The following is a 15,530-nucleotide window of genomic DNA, read 5'->3' as shown; positions in this document are numbered from 1 at the left end:
AGAGTTATCCACAAAGATGCATAGTAATTTTAACCATTATATAAAGACCTGGGGTTTTTTTTCTTCCATTATAAACGATGTTCCAAAGAATGTCCTTGCTCATGTTTCCTTAAGCAAAAGTAGAAGTTTCTTGAAGGAATATATCTTTAAAAGGAATTGCTGAGTAATAGTGGGCGTGCATCTTCGGCATTACTAGATGCTAAGAAAATGCTCCCCAAAGCCACCGTTCCACTTTCCACTGCCACCAAGAGCTCTCATTCTCTCACACCCTTTAGGTATTTTTCAACTTTTATATTTTGGAGAGAAAATATATTAGTCAAATATAGGTATAAAATTATAGGTATAAAAATAAGATCTTTATCTTCAATATTCTGAAATTTCACAGTGGTATATTCCATTGTTGCCTTTTGCATTCATTTGGTGGCGGGGGCTGGGTAGGAGGAGGAGTAGAGTTCCCTTTAAATCTGAAGATATACCAGTTCTCTCCTAAAGGTCCTTGATCATCCCCTCCTCTGTTCTCATCTCTCTATCCAGGACCATCTTTATGGCTGTACAAGTTGTGAACTGCACAGCTTGAAAAATTATGAAGATCTCATCTGTCTGTTGCTGAAATTCTTATGAGGTGAATATTGGACACAGTGAAATGACTGTGATTCTTACCTTATTTTCTCTTTTTTTCTCTTTTAAAAAACACTTTATTGAGATACAATGGATATACCTATTATAAAAAGCTGTGCAGAGGCTGGGGTTGTGGCTCAGTGATAGAGCACTTGCCTAGTATGTGTGAGGCATGATTCTCAGCACCACATATAGATAAATTAAATGATAAAGATCCTTTGACAACTAAAAAAATAAATAATAATTATTATTTAAATAATAATTATAGCTTATTTAACACTTCCACCTCAGTGAATCTGGGAATAAGTACCATCACCATACTCAAGGCCCTAGGCATATCCATTACAAGTCTCCATCTCTTTTTGTTCAACTTTCTGAGCTCTGTCTTCAACACCCTTTCCCAGAAACTCAGGAGCATTTTTGTTAGGAAACCCAATGTTTAGACTGAATGTTTATGTCCTCCAAGTGTGTGCTGACGTGATGGTACCAGGAGGTGGGCCCTTTGGGAGGCGACATGGGTGGGATTAATGACCTCCTACCAGAGAATCCCTTGAGCTCCCTCAGTCTTTATGCCATGGGAGGACAAAGCAGAAGGTGGCCATCTGTGCACCAGGAGGTGGACCTCACCCCCCACCAGACTACAGATCCACCTGCTATGATCCAGAACTTCTAGACTCCGAACTGTGAGAAATAAACTTCTCTTGTTCACAAACCACCAGTCTATGGTAAAATGTTCTTTTATGGCTCCTGAATCATGTGTTTCCTCCAAGATCAGTTTTCCTGTCTGCCTTCTTGGTCTTCCTCATTCATTCCCATGACCCTGTCCATTGCGTTTGGAGACTTAGAAAGGCTGCCGTGAAGCTGGGGGTCTCTGGGCCGGGTCTGTCAGCTGGCAGGCTTTGCTCTAGGATGAGCCGGAGGGGCCACTCCCCATCCCCCACCGTGGGTCAGAATGCAGAGGCAGCCCTGATTTTGCCCACCCACATCATCAGCAGATATTGCCCATTTCATTTACTTCCAAGGAAGGAGGAAAAACAAAACTGTTCTTTTCACGTTAACATATTTGTTCTAAGCATTGTTGACTATACCTGATTACTGCAGATTTGGGGTCTCCCCAAGATACTGCAGAGTGTACTCTGATTGGCTCTCTTTTTAGCAATACCTCTAGGCAGGTAGTTTCTAGGCTTTATGTCATCTTCAGTACTTTACTATTGTTTTAGCAATATTCCATTTTCCACAAACAAACCAAAATCTTTGTTCATCTTTGTTTTGTTGCAATGATTGGCACATCTTTTCCATTGTTAGTTTCATAGGGACTCAATATGGAAAAGTGAAAGAGTGTGAGTTCTGTCCACACATTTGAACAAGAAGTCTCAAAATTAATTAGAGTAGTAAAAGGAAATGTGTACCCCTAACTAATTAGACTGTATTATTTACATATAACCACGTAACATTGAAACTTATTAAATTATAATCATCATGCAGCAAGCACAAATAAACATGAACTTTTACTGATTTTGCATAGAGAATACCAGAAAAGGAAAGGAGAAAGAAACCACAAAGACATTGGGGAGTCAAATTGGGGACTTCAAAAATTCATAATTGGAGCCAGGTGTGGTGGCGCATGCCTGTAATCTCAGCAACACAGAAGGATCTCAAATTCAAGACCAGCCTCAGAAGGCCGGGCGCGGCACACACCTGTAATCCCAGCGGCTCAGGAGGCAGAGGCAGGAGGAGTTGAAAGCCAGCTTCAGCAATTTACCGAGGTGCTAAGCAACTCAGTGAGACCCTGTCTCTAATAAAATATAAAATAGGGCTGGGGATGTGGCTCAGTGGCCCCTGAGTTCAATCCCTGGTACAAAAAAAAAAAAAAAAAAAAAAAAAAAAAAAAACCCAGCCTCAGCAACTTAGCAAGACCCTGTCTCAAAATAAAAAATAAAAAAGTCTGGGGAGGGCAAGGTTGTTAGCTTAGTGGTAGAGCGCTTGCCTAGCATGCCTGAGGCACTGGGTTCGATCCCCAGCACCACATAGAAATAAACAAATAAAATAAAGGTATTGTCCAACAACTAAAAAAAATATTTAAAAAAGAAAAAGTCTGGGGGTTTGGTTCAGTGGTAAAGTACCCCTGGGTTCAATCCCCAGCACCCCAAAAGAAAAAAAAAAAACTATCAAACAACTTCCCTTACATTTGACTTTATTTGTTTTCAATCCTATAATGAGACCACACTTGAAAAACAATTGGTTTCACATGATTTTGGAAGTTCCCTTTTTTATATGGAATATATTACAGAATCTCAGTTACTAGATTTAATGATCACTGTGGATCATCTAATTTTCACTCACTCACAAGGTATTTACTGATCACTTCTTACCATATGACAAGTTCAACTGCTCCAAGCAGTGAAAAGAGATCAAACAGCAAGGACAACAGAACAATCCTGTACTCTTGGCCTGAAATTGCTTACCCTCTAATGGAGAGTGGGGAGCTAAGTAGACACAGGTACCACTAAAGACATGGAGGTGCCATGGTGGAGTTTACCTTAAGATTATCTTAAGACTGGGACATAAATTGTAGGAGCAATGATTATAGGCTGTACTTGGAAGAATGGGAGATTTCAGTGCAAGCACTTTGGGTGGGCATTACAAACAGCATTTGAAAAACACAAAGGATTCTGGGAGCATAGCACTTTGGGAACTTTACAGGTGTTTTAATATTTCTGGAACATGAAGTGTCACCAGAGAACATTCTAAGTTAGCATCCCATACAGCAAATGCAAATTAGTGTGACATGGACCATTACTTCATTTTATTTATTAAAAAAAAAAAAAGGTTGTTATCAATGTGCCAAACACACTGAAAATAGTAAAGAACCCTTGGTGGTTTCCTTCTAATCTAAACTCAGATTTCAGCTTCATTGAACTCTGGTTAGATTCTCTCTCAATTTCTTCTAATGAATTTCTTCCCTCAAAGTAGAGTTTTCTCCACTATTCCCTTAGGAAGTAAGTGGGAGCTAAAAACCAACTTCTCACAAACCCATCCTCTGTCAGACACACATTGTTATAAAACCTCAAACAGCCACTTAACCATTTCAACTAGATTCGTGGACTACAGAGTAGATGAACAGATAAAACTGCATCATTCTATTTCAAGGTTATTACTCCCTTTACATTTTAAGAAACAGGAGAGTTTCTATATTCTCCTACCTTATACCAGAAACATAAGGATTCTGAAGATGAACAGATTCACCAGAAGACACCCAGTGGTAAAACTTTCAAAACAAAGTAAAGAACTCATAGAACTCAAACTGAAGAAGACACAGCATCCAATCAAGGGACTATGCACTAACTGTGAAACAAATAACAAACAAAAATCAAAATCGATGATGGAAGTTAATATTCTGGCTCCTGTTTCATAGACCTCACTTTCTTATTTCACATTCTGACTGACTTAAATATTCATGAAGGATTTTTTTTCTCAAATTTGTTCCAACGTCAGTGCTTAAGCATAGAATCTCCCAGATGAGTAAGTGCAAGACCACAGTTGATTCCTGAACAATCCCACAGGCCTTATCGCACTTGCAATATTAAAACTGTAAAAGTGTTTCAAATCCTTTCCTAACCAAATCATAAGGAACATTTAAAAGTAGAAAGTGTTTGTTCTTCATATATATTCCTGTTAGAGACTAATGTTATAAATTGCATACACAAAAAAAAGGTTTGCCTAAGCAAAACTTTTTAGCGGATGTTCACATGTGTAACAGAAATTTGTAAAGCATCTTCTGTCAACACAATGCTATGATGGTCCTCATACATCAGAAGCATATTTTATGGAGGAAATATACAGAAAGAATAGGAATGGAATTATACAAGTCTATCAATGATTATGTGACCAAAGCTTTTTTTTTTTTTAAGTCAGTTTCTTATAAAATGTCAGTTTCCTATACTTTTTCATCTCTGAAGGAGGTTCTCATTCCTCTAGAAAGTTTATTGATAAACTTATAAAATTTATAGGTCCAGGGGGAAGCCAGGAATCTGATTTACAAGAGTCATGTGCTAACTATTTTTAGGGTCCTCATAAAAGAAAAGCCAACTGTTGTGCCCAAAGAATGTCTCATCAAAGAAATGAGCAACCAGTTGGTTCTCACAGTGTGGAGAGGACTTGATCAGTTTTGAAAGGGAGAATTATTTTAGAAGTCCAAGAGTTAAAAATGAAACATGTTTATCAAGATGGTACTCAGGCCAAGAAAACTTTTACTTCCTAAACAATGCAAAAACATTTGAGATGAAGAATGAGATAACCAAATCAGCCTTTATCAACAGAGGCATTCAGAATGAAGGTGTGGTGAACACCTGGAGAGCAAGCAAGCCTGCTCATTCATTCATTCACTTAGCAAGTGCAGATTGAGCACCCCAGTTTTCTGAAAGATCCTTTACTAAGTAAGAATACACACCAACAAACAGAAGGACTTGCACCAGTCTTGTGAGTTGTCTGTGTTTAATCTTTTTTGTTAACCAAAATTTCTGCTGGTAGCCTGACTTAATTTAGGACTATCCTAACAACTTTCGGTTCTGTATTTATGTTAATTTGCCTAGCTATTTGTAGTCACTGCATTTGCAATTAAAATGTTCTATGTAATTGTTAGAAAACTACTCTGCAAGTGAGATGAAAAACAATTTTGTTCCACCCAAAATATGTTTAAAAGGCAGAGAGAGAGAGAGAGAGAGAGAGAGAGAGACAGAGAGAGAGACAGAGAGAGAAGAAAGAGAGAACAAAAAAAGTTAAAGTCATATTGATTCTTACCTGGATTCAACAATTAAGAAAATTGGGTCTAATGTTAACGTGTTTCTCAAAACCAAGAGGACTCAATCAGCATGCATAACAATAAAAAATCTGAGAACTATTTAATTCAGTAGTACAGTTAATCTCATGCTGCTGGGAGCTCAGTCTGTGGGGGTGATGCTTGCTATGTGTCATAGGTTTCAATGCAGAACTTTTGGACTCTTAGTAAGAGGGTGCATAGCCAGCAACCAAGTTAGTATTTGTGACATGATTTACTATATCACTCCTTTCAACTTTCAAGAAGAGGTGCCTTTCTCCATTGTCCTTAAAACCCTGAGAACCCCATTCTATCAAATGATGGGAAATTTAATCTAAACTGTTGTTGGCACTGTCAGAAGACATTAGAGCCATGTATGTAGCAGAGATTGCAAACCCAAGTCCATTTTTTTCGGCCTGGATTTAGTTCCTGGTTGTGTTTTATTGGCCCATAAAGTATAGATTATAAATAAATAGAATATATTAACAACAAAAAAAAAATTCTAGGGAATTGCCAGAATTAATATGGGAAACTTTGGTATAAAATTTGTATTTCAGGCTTATATTACACAATCAGATCTGGAACTATCTGGCCTCTAATCAATTCTTGGCAGCAATTGACTAGAGCAAAGTAGGGCCAGTCCTTTTAAAGGGGTATTCTCTTGTAGCATGACACAGTCCTGATATTTCTCTAAGATCTTACCCCTAATGACTTCAGCACATCATTTAGTTTTTCCTCCTCATCCCTGCAGACATTTGATTTTTTGCAATCTAGCCCACTGAGTCTTGAAGGAGAAATGTGGCCAGTTACTGAGTACCCAATAAGTCAACTGAATGTATATTTAAGGGGCTCCAAAAACAGAGCCACCAAACCATGATGATTGCTTTGAAATCTGTGTGTTGTTAAAACACTGAAGCAACCAGCAGAAATACCAGCAAGGTACTAGATTTTCTAACATCTATTTGATAGTGTAGAGGGTTTATAAGTTTTATAATTAAATGGGGAGGGAGGCACATTGGCACTTCAGTGGCTTTTTAGTGCTGACAACCATGAAAATCATTACCTTGCCTCTAAGCTGAGATTCAAGCACTGTCTTCCTGTCCCAAATTTTCAGTTATGGCAAGAATCAGAAATTATAGCATCTCCAGTGGAAACTACTTGGACTTTCTCAGAGATGACAAAGTGAGCACTGTAACAGGAAGCTCTCATCTTCTATAGTAAGGGTATACAAATGCATCAAGGTAAAGCTGATAGGAAGCTCCTAATTTTAATGTTAATTGATTGGGGTCAAATTCATCCTGGTTTGGAATGCATATGAAACACACAATTGTACCAAAATCCTTTGATCTCAGCCTGTAGCTACTACCTTTCCTCATACCTTAGCAAGGTATTAACAACTTAGCAAGTTGTTACTTGGTTTTGCCCAGATGGGACAGACTTCAGAGCTTAATAATGTTATGAGAACTGATGGAAGTTAAAATACACAAAAATATCAACTTTATTATAAAACAAAGCAAATATTCAAGATTCTTCTCAAAACAAAATTAGATAATACTAAAAGTAATTTTAAAACCTCTGAAAAAGTGTCAGATAACATTAGATCAAGAAAATATGAGGGAAAAAAGAGGGAGGGAAAAAAAGATTGAGCAATGTGTACACTGCTTATCAAAAATGAGAGAGGGATTGGGCTGGGCACACAGCTCAGTGAGAGAGCTTTAGTTTAGCATGTGTGAGGCCTGGCTTCCATCCCTGGAAACACACAAGAATTAAAAAGATTTTGTCTGTTAACACTAACCATTGTAGATATATATGTTAAAGACTGTTTTTTAGAAAAGTAATGGTCAACATTAATACATTTCAAAACAATACAAGAATGTATTTTAATAGTAACTGCTAAAAAATTGATTTTGAACTATTTGCCAAGAATTGTACAAAGATAATTATAAACATTGTCTGTTTTTAGTCTCTATAGTTGCTTTAGGAAGTAATACTTATGATTGTCCCATTTTCATAGATGAGGAAACTGCAATTTAAAGACTATGTAATATATACATATTGAATCAGCAAATCGTTTATAAAACAGGAATTGAAGGTCAGGAATGCCTGATTCCAGAATATGAACTCTTAATAATTATATCCTACTCCTTCTAAAAACATTAGAGAAGATACAGCAAAGAAAACATAATTCAACATAATTCAATGGCATGGTGGTGCATACTTATGATCTGATGATCAGGAAGCCCAGTCAGGAGGATTCCAAGTAGGAAGCCAGCCTGGGAATTTAGTGAGTCCCTCTCTCAAAAAATTAATTTTTAAATTAAATTTAAAAGGTCTGGAGAAATACTTCATTGGTAGAGTGCTTGCCCAGCATGTGCAAAGTCCTGAGTTCAATCCCCAGCACCAAAACAAATAAACAAAAAAACCCCACCATCATTTATATACAAAATTACAGAGAACAGAAGAAATAATTGCAGAAAAAAGAAGAAATAATATGTCATTTATTTTTTAAAAAAATATATTTGGATAAAATACCCAAATTAAGATAATGTTATATTAGAGTCTAAAACAGAGTCTAACAATATACTGTTTATTAAACACAAGAAATGAAATGACAAAAAAGAAATAAAGGTCAAAGGATAAGGAAAAATGTTATTCAAGTACCAAGAAAAAGTCAATACCATTACATTAATATCAAGGAAGTTACTCTCAAAATGGGCATCAAAACCTGAGAACTATTTTCTTAATTGATATATTATTAAACTACACACACACACACAATTTTTTTTTTTCAGTGTTGAGGCCCAAACCCCAGGCTTCAGGAATTCTAAACACATGCACTATCACTGAGCTACATCCCAGTCCTATGCTATTGGTTTAATAAATTGTTTGAACTCTAGACTTCAAGAAAAAATAATAAATTTTATACCATTGAAGGTATAATTCATAATAAATTGTAACTTCCATGAATTTTTACTAAATAGCACTGAACCATAACACTTAGAAAAAAAATGGTTAGGAATACTGGAAAAGCTGGCTCATGCTATAGTGGTGGGTGAATTTAACCTCCCAAATATCAGGTGGGTGAAAATAAATAAGCATAAATGGAGTCTAAAAATAGCATAGAAATTGGGGCTAGAGTTGTAGCTCAGCGGAAGAGTGCTTGCCTAGCATGTGTGAGGCAATGGGTTAGAGTCTCAGCACCACATAAAATAAATAAAATAAAGGTCCATCAACACTAAAAAATGTTTTTTAAAAAATAGCATAGAAATTGATTTACATGACCAAGTAACCTACGGCATCAATTTTTTTTTTTTTTTACTTCGAATTGAACCCCAGGGGACTTAACCACTGAGACACATCCCCTGCCCTTTTTTATATTTTATTTAAAGTCAGGGTCTCACTGAGTTAGGGCTTTGCTAAATTGCTGAAGCTGGCTTTGAACTCTAAATACTCTTGCCTCAGCCTCCCAGGCCACTGGGATTACAGGCATGTAACATTACGTGGCTTGCAACGTCAAATTTTAAAATCTTCAGAGTATTTATAAAATTTTCCACATTTGAACAACAATAAATAAATAAAATTCTACATTAGAGACTCTTATTGAAACAAACACACACACACACACACACAAACACACACACATTATAATCACCCCAAGGGGCAGGAAGGAGAGGTTGAGTTTCTGCTCATTGCTCTCAGGACCATAACTAAATGTAAGGGGATAGAAGCATGACAGCAGTTAAAGAAAGACAAAATTAATGGAATATATTGGTTGCTATTTCAAAATAGACCTCTCTCAAAGAATAAAGGATTTTCAGCAACATGAAGCAAGAATGGTCTTAAAGCAGAACCAAAAGGAAACATAGAATATAAAATGTAATCATTGAAATTAGGAATTCAACAGAGAGCAAAAGTAAAATATTGGGTCCAACCCAACGTATCTGGAAGAGGGGTTACCAACCATCCTGGTGTGCTCAGGGCCAAGGAGCTCCCTGGCTTGCAGGGCTCCTTGTTGAAGGGAAAACGAGGAACAAGAGAAGGGTAAGCGAGAAATGAAAGACAGAGACCAGGCAGAGACACATAAGACAGTTTATTTGTCAGAGCTGACAAATGAAGGCCATCTCTCTATAGGAGAGAGAGGCAAAACAGGCTTGGGTTCTGGGACTTTCATGGGGGAGGCTCAGGATCAGAGCTGGGCAGGTCCTAATGAGGAGGCTTAGGGGTTGGATTGGATGAGAGAGTGATAAGCCTTTCTCAGAAAGGCCCTTGGGCGGGAAAGCAGAACTTTTTCCTTAAAATGGCCATCCAGATGCTAAGCAAAGACCTTACACTTGGGCTAAAACTAGGAGTCTAGGGAAACTCAGACTTGGTCATCTCATCAAAAAAACAGGAAGTCTTTCCAAAGATATCAGGAGTTAATAAAATTTAGAAATTATTTGAAAAGTTACTAAAGCTAGAAGTCAAACTGTCAATCCTTACATAATAGAAGATCTAGAAGAAGGAAATATTTTAAGAAATAATAATGAGTAATTTTCCAGAATTAAAGAAAACTGAAAGATCTGAGATGTAATGATTCTAAATTGCCAAAGAAGATGACATGTTTCTTTTAATCATCTAAGACAGAAAATTACAAAAGCAGCCAGAAGAATAAAATACCTGCCAAGGAATATGTATCAGATTAGTATGAATTTCTCAAAAGCAACATTGAATACAGAAAAGACAGTAAACACAGGTTTTAAAGCATTAGGAAGAAACAATGTTCTCACCTAGAATTTTATTCAGCTAAACTTTCATGCATAAACTACACTGAGGTATAGAAGGCCTCTGGAGCTTTGTCACACACAGATCTCTCCCAACACACTCTTGGAAATTTCAGTGAGGAGAAAAATACAGGAGAATATCAGAAAATATATGAAAATAGAGATCTGCAAATAATTTAGTAATACCTATATACTGTGTGGTCTAAATACCAGTGCAAAAAGTAAATCCATAATAACTTAGAACATAAACTCTATCAAAATAGCAAGGGCAGGGAGGGTTGAGGTGGGCAGAACTGAGTTGGTAGGAGATAAAAGCCCAGTAGATGTTGGTAAGTTTAAGAAATTAATAGAGAAAATAAACAAGTTTAGGTCATAATCACTTGGGGTCTACCTAAAAAAATATAAGGAGAAATCATAAATATCTGCCAATCTAGCACACACAAAAAGCCTAGATCCATTCAATGAGATGCCAAAGAAGGAAATAAATGTAAAACATGAAATATAAACAAGATGTTATTATGTTTAATTAAATGTAAATGGGTTAAAAATATAAAATAAAAAAAATTGAATTTAAAAAACAAAATAATAGTTTTAATATGACAAAAAACTTATATTTCACCTTGAATTCTAAAAGAAAAGGAGCATTAAAAGTAACAATACAATCAAGATGCAACCTGTTATGATTTAAATAGTAGGTCTTCCCCAAAAGCTCCTGTGTGAACAATGCCAGAAATTCTAAAGATGAAATGATGGGATTATGAGAGACTTTGCCTAATTGGTGCATTAAACCTCTGATAAGAATTAACTGAGAGGTAATAGAAGGTGGGTAGGGTGTGGCTAGAGGAGATGGGTCATAGGGGGCATGCTTTGGGGGTATATATTTTGTCCTTGTCCAGTGGAATTTCTCTGCTTCCCTGTGAAATGCCCCAAGTCACTTTTATTCACCACACTCTTTGGCTATGAGGTTATGCCTCACCTTGAGCCCTGAGGAATTGAGCCAGCCTTCCATGGACTGAGAACTCTGAAACCATGAGCCCCCAAATTAACTGTAATCCCAGGGGTTTAGGAGAATGAGACAGAAGGATCATGAGTTCAAAGCCAGCCTGAGCAATTTAGCCAGCCCTAAGCAACTCAACAAGACCCTGTCTCTAAATAAAATACAAAAAAAGGGCTGAGGATGTGGTTCAGTGGTGAGTGGCGCTGAGTTCAATCCCTGGTACCAAAACAATAAAATAAAATTTTTCTCATTGGGTCTTTTGGTCACAGCAGTTAAAAAAGTGGATTAAAACACAGTCTAATGTCTTCAGCAATATTAATCAACAATCAATAAAATTATAAGAGATTAAACTGCAAATACAACTGGAGATTGTTGCAAATGCTGTCAGAAATATGTTAGTAGAGCACACTGACAATAAGCTACAGATGCTTTAAAACCATGATTAACAAACTCAAATACCTATATAACCAACAAAAAGGCATGTTTCTTTGAAGTATACATGGGACACCTTCAGCTGACTTTGCCTACAACTTATTGGCCAAAACTGTATCTAATGGCTACTCCTAGCTGCCAAAAGCCTACAACTACAGACTGAGATTTAGCAGCCTCTATTCCAGTGGTAGGCAAGGAAGACGGATACAGGTGTAGTTTTGGGTCAGCCAACCTTTAGTGTCATACCTTGGATATGTCATTGTTGAGATCTTACTTCAATGATCAATAGTAACTTGACCAAAAAAAATTCAAGTTCCAAATTTTGATGCTCAGAATCAGAAGGCATTGCTTCCATTGCATCTAAGAGAGGTTTTATACCTGTTTCTTACAAGTTCTCTTGTAGTAGTTGTCTTAATGTTTATTCTCCGAAAGCTTTAAAGATCTTATGTTTATTCTTAAGTTCTGAAGTTGCAGGTGAGTGTATGTGGAAGTGGGTCTTTCTTATGTTCATTCTATGTGGCAATCAATAAGTACTTTTAATCTGAAGGTCTGAATCACTTTCCAATTATAGGACTTTTTCTTCTATTGTTTCTTTGGCAATAAATATTCTCTCCTTGTTTCCTGTTTCTCTTCTTCTTCTTCTTCTTTTTTTTTTTTTTAAGAGGAAGAGAGAATTTTAATATTTATTTTTTTTTTAGTTTTCGGCAGACACAACCTCTTTGTTTTTGTATGTGGTGCTGAGGATCGAACCCGGGCCGCACGCATGCCAGCGAGCACGCTACCGCTTGAGCCACATCCTGTTTCTCTTCTTGAGATGGCAATTAGTTGCATGTATTGACTTTCCCAAATTGTCTTCCTCTCTGATCTCTGTCTTATGATTTTGAACATACATGCACACACACATTCTCTCTCTCTCTCTCCCCCCCCCGCCATATCTGTTGCCTTTGTACTCAAAGTATCCATATACCAACAGCACTGGCATCAGTTGGGAGATTGATAGAAATGTGTAATGTCGGGTTTTAGCTCAATACTACTGAATTTGAGTCTTTAGTTTAATTAGATCCCCAGTATTCTTATGCACATTAAAGTCTAAGAGGTATTAGTGGATTCTTTTTTTCAACTTCACCTTCAATTCTATTAAAATACTTTTTAAATGTGGCATCTATAGTTTTCTTTTTGTTTGTTTGTTTTGGTGCTGGGGATTGAAACCAGGGCCACTTAACCACTGAGCCACATTCCCAGCGCCCCCGCAACCAGCTCCTTTATTTTGAGACAGGGTCTAGGTAATTTGTTTAGGGCCTTGCTAAGTTGCTGAGGCTGGCCTCAAACCTGCAATCCTCCTGCCTCAGCTTTCCATGTTGCTGGGTTTATAGGTATGCACCACTGCTCCTGGCTATATTTTAATTTTCTAATACTCCTCTTTTGTACTATTTATTTTTCAAAAATGTTTTATATATTGACTTAATTTGCTTGAATTGGTATTACAGAATACCATAGACCAGGTAATTTATAAAGAATATACATTTGTTTTCTCACAGTTCACAAGGCTGGGAAGTCCAAGATGGAGGGCCTTTTCTTGTGTGTCCTCTCATGGCAGAAGGTGGAAGAACAAAGAGCCAAAGAGAGCAAATACCCTCTGTGAAGCCTTTTATAATACCATCGATCCATTCATGGGCACTGAAGCCTCATGACCTAAACGCCTCCACTTAGGGCCCACCTTCCATCACTGTTGTATAAATTTCTAATACGAGTTTGGGGGGACAAAAACTATAGTGTGTACATAATATTTTCTTGAGACTTATCTATGTTAGGTTCTCTTCAGTTTCTTGAATTATTTTTCCCCTGGGGTAAGTTTTGTGTGTTTGTCTCTTGATCTAGCTCTTTTGAGTTTTAAAAATACATCTGCTGATCCCTGATAATATCTTCATTTTAAGAATAAAAGACTTGATGGGTTATTCTTATAGCTAGTATGGATTTCTCCTTCTACTGTGGAAACGCACCAGCCTCATGAGGAGCCTTCTTCTCTGACTAGGAAGGCTTTGTTTGTTGGAGGCACATGTTAATTGGCATGTTGAACTTCATCATTAGAAGCCAAGGAGTCAACCCAGAACTCACCTTGGAAAATATGTCTTCAGACTGTTGGATATCTTTCAGAATCAGACTTTTCTTCTTTTTGCTTTCTTGTGATGCAGGTGGGTGGGGTAGGGATGTCGGAGATGGGCTAGTATGGTTGTTCTCTTCTCAGCCCCCTCGCCTCCACTTCCTGATTTGTAGGCTGGCTGGTCTCCTCTTCCCTGCTTTGCCCCCTGGTTCCAGCTCAACCTCACTGGTGAATGCACGTCAGTCCTACTTTGATTCCGGAACCCTTTCGAAATTTCTTATCCACTGATGAATCGCCTAAATGTCTCTACTCCCATAGTTTACATAACTTTGAACTTTTCTATAATGTCATTTCAGTGGATTTTCAGAAGGAAGGTTAGGCAAATGCACGTGTATAGTCTAAGACGTAGATTCAGTGGCCTTCAAGGCATTCAGCAGCACTACATTTAAATCATAAAGAAATGGTCTTTAACTGTAGACTTCAATCTTTCCCCTTCCATCCACTTGGACTCCCATTTAAAGCTGATTTATGAAATAAATAGCACAGGAGTGTCTCCGCTTTTCAAGATACTTTTGTAGACAAGATCCTGAAATGTGGGTGGATTTGTCTTCAATGGCATAATCAGGAAAGATTGAAATAGAGCTGTTGGGTGTCAAAATGGAAGAGGGGCTCTATAGGTGAAGAACAGAGTCCCTAGCCTGGCGCATGTTAAGTGCCTCTGGGTGCAATGCCGAGTACCAACAACAACAAAAAACATACAGTTCTTAAAAAATAGGCTTTGGGGTAGCCACATTGAGAATGTGCTGTTTAAATTTACAGATGCAGCCAAACTAGAAGGCTAATGTGAAAGGAAAGCGAGGAACTGAGAGACCAGGTGAGCGAGAAATGAAAGACGGAGACCAGGCAGAGATACACACCAGGTTTACTTGTCAGAGCTGACAAATAAAGGCCATCTCTCCGTAGACAGAGAGAGGCAACACTGGCTTGGGGTTTGAGACTTTTATGGGGAGGTTCAGTGATTAGAGCCCAGTAGGTCCTAATGTGGGCAGTTAAGTGTGGGTTTGGTATGAGGGAGTGGTGAGCCTTTCTCAGAAAGGCCCTTGGGTAGGAAAGCGAAAGTTTTCTTAAAATGGTGGCTGTCACTTAAGATGGACATCCTGATGCTAAGCCAAGGACCTTACATAATAGATTCAACAAAATCCAATTTTTTTAGAAGTTAGTAGGTTGGAATGGGCTTAATCTAAAACAAAACAAAAAAAACAGAGCTCAATATAGACAAATATAACAACTAGAACTGGGCCCAAGAAACCAACTGCACTGGAATATAGATTAAGAGCAACAGACGTGATAGGATGTCAATGTTAAAGATAGCAAAAGGATGGGCTGGGGATGTGGCTCAAGCGGTAGCGTGCTCGCCTGGCATGCGTGCGGCCCGGGTTCAATCCTCAGCACCACATACAAACAAAGATGTTGTGTCCGCCGAAAACTAAAAAATAAATATTAAAACATTCTCTCTCTCTCTCTCTCTCTCTCTCTCTCTCTCTCTCTCCAAATAGAAGTATGGGTTCAGTGCTGGATACTGAGAAATTGATGTGGCTCCATCTTGTCCTGATACTTGACTTAGCATGCAGAGGAAATGTCTGTCATGAGCCTGTCATGATTGTGTTTGCAGTGCTTAAAATTAATCTAGAATTGTTTGCTGTGAATTAATTAATCTAGAATCGTTTGCTGTGAATTGACTATGTCTATTGCAGTGCCTAGCATTAAGGATTGTCATTTTCTTGATTAAGAACCTATAGAGTGAAA

At 37.6% G+C, this 15,530-nt stretch overlaps 1 long non-coding RNA gene across 1 annotated transcript; it reads left to right on the top strand.

Moving 5' to 3' along the window:
• The first annotated feature begins 203 nt into the window (after positions 1–203).
• LOC139706182 (uncharacterized) lies at positions 204–14,157 on the top strand. The gene is made up of 3 exons (XR_011707824.1): positions 204–275; positions 535–622; positions 13,162–14,157. It is a non-coding gene; the product is annotated as an uncharacterized lncRNA (long non-coding RNA).
• Positions 14,158–15,530: the final 1,373 nt, after the last annotated feature.

Source organism: Marmota flaviventris, chromosome 6 (assembly GCF_047511675.1).
Source record: "Marmota flaviventris isolate mMarFla1 chromosome 6, mMarFla1.hap1, whole genome shotgun sequence".
Taxonomy (NCBI): Eukaryota; Metazoa; Chordata; class Mammalia; order Rodentia; family Sciuridae; genus Marmota; species Marmota flaviventris.
The sequence above is the reverse complement of the archived record's forward strand: the minus strand, read 5'-3'. Positions and strand labels throughout refer to the sequence as shown.